This window comes from Odontomachus brunneus, unplaced genomic scaffold (assembly GCF_010583005.1).
Source record: "Odontomachus brunneus isolate Ranch 3 - 2012 unplaced genomic scaffold, Obru_v1 Obru_scaffold_089, whole genome shotgun sequence".
Lineage (NCBI taxonomy): Eukaryota > Metazoa > Arthropoda > Insecta > Hymenoptera > Formicidae > Odontomachus > Odontomachus brunneus.
This window is the reverse complement of record NW_022639539.1, coordinates 166,272-167,596: the sequence shown is the minus strand read 5'-3', so window position 1 is coordinate 167,596 and position 1,325 is coordinate 166,272.

The window sequence follows — 1,325 nt, the reverse complement described above, 5'->3', positions numbered from 1 at the left end:
CCCCCCCTCAAAACTGCGGGCAACAACAACGCGCAAGACCGGTTTACTCGTCCTGCGTAATTGCGGGGCGGGGCGGGCACCGGAAAGGAGTCTTTAGGGGCAGAGGGACCGGCGAAGTAATGCCAATAGCAGTTCCCGCGGCCACCCTTTTTCACCCTTCTTAGGCATTCCCCAGGAGATTTAGCGGGTAAGACCTCCCCACTATGTGGAGGGGTGAGTCTCCCTATGGATTCCGAAAATACATAAAGCATTTCTCCTTGGTTAACCAAAGAAAAAAAAAGAAAAAAAAGAGAGTCAAAGATCCCTCCATGTCCCTACCTTATCGTGGTGGAGGTGTATCAGTTGATCTGAAAACTCGGTGGCAGTACCTTCCGACTTTGTCAGAGGGGTGGCCCATACCTGAGGATCACTGGCGAACGGCGGTTTAAGGGAAGGAAAATCCCAACAGAAAACCGTACAGTGGGGGGTAGCAGTCTTTGCCCTGCTATCAGGTGACCTGATTCGCCCACCGGAGAAACCGGTGCGCGACGAAATCCCGCCACTGCAGGGGTGGTCAGGTTCTTTTTGCCAGCACGTCAACCGGCACTCTTATGCGGCTGTGAGCGCATCGCCGCTGATGTCTCCCCAGGTCCGACTGAGGCGTGTGAGTGAATAGGTGATTAAATGAGATGCTAGTCTCCTGGAAGATATTCTTTGAAGACTATCCCAAAGGAAAGTAGTAGCCCCACGACGCTGGCTAGAAGTTGTTAAGTACCTGACCCCTGCGGCATACTAAGGGTAACCGTAACTCCCGGGCAAAAATCCCAGGACAGTGCATGTTTAACGTGGGAAGAACCGTCACCTTCAAGTCAGCGAGTTAAGACAAGGGTTGGAGTCTGGGCCCATGTTTGAAGGATGTATGAAAGATGTATGAAGGACCATCCAACCATCCAGTATTTCCTTATTTTCGGCATTTGTTAGGAATAAATCCACATATCGTCTATCCTTGAGTTTGGAAGAGCGGCCGGTCAGATCGGTGCGCGTCCTTTCTTGGGAGTGACGTAAAACCTTTAACATCATTTATGGCGCGGGTCTATCCCGTAACATTTTTTAGTAGAATCACTTTTTGCACGGATAGGGGTGGCTTCCTGATAAACCGCTTCTCGGTTTCCGTGCAACGTAACTAGGAATGTTTTCTTACCGGGAAAAGGGATCCACTGCGCGTAGATCCGCTATGATGGCCGAACCGGATTATTAAATCTATTCAACATGGTTTATTGTAATTTGAATACACCTCTACAGGCCTCTGTAGAAGCTTTGACGGAACAGGCTCTGGTGAGGCCAAA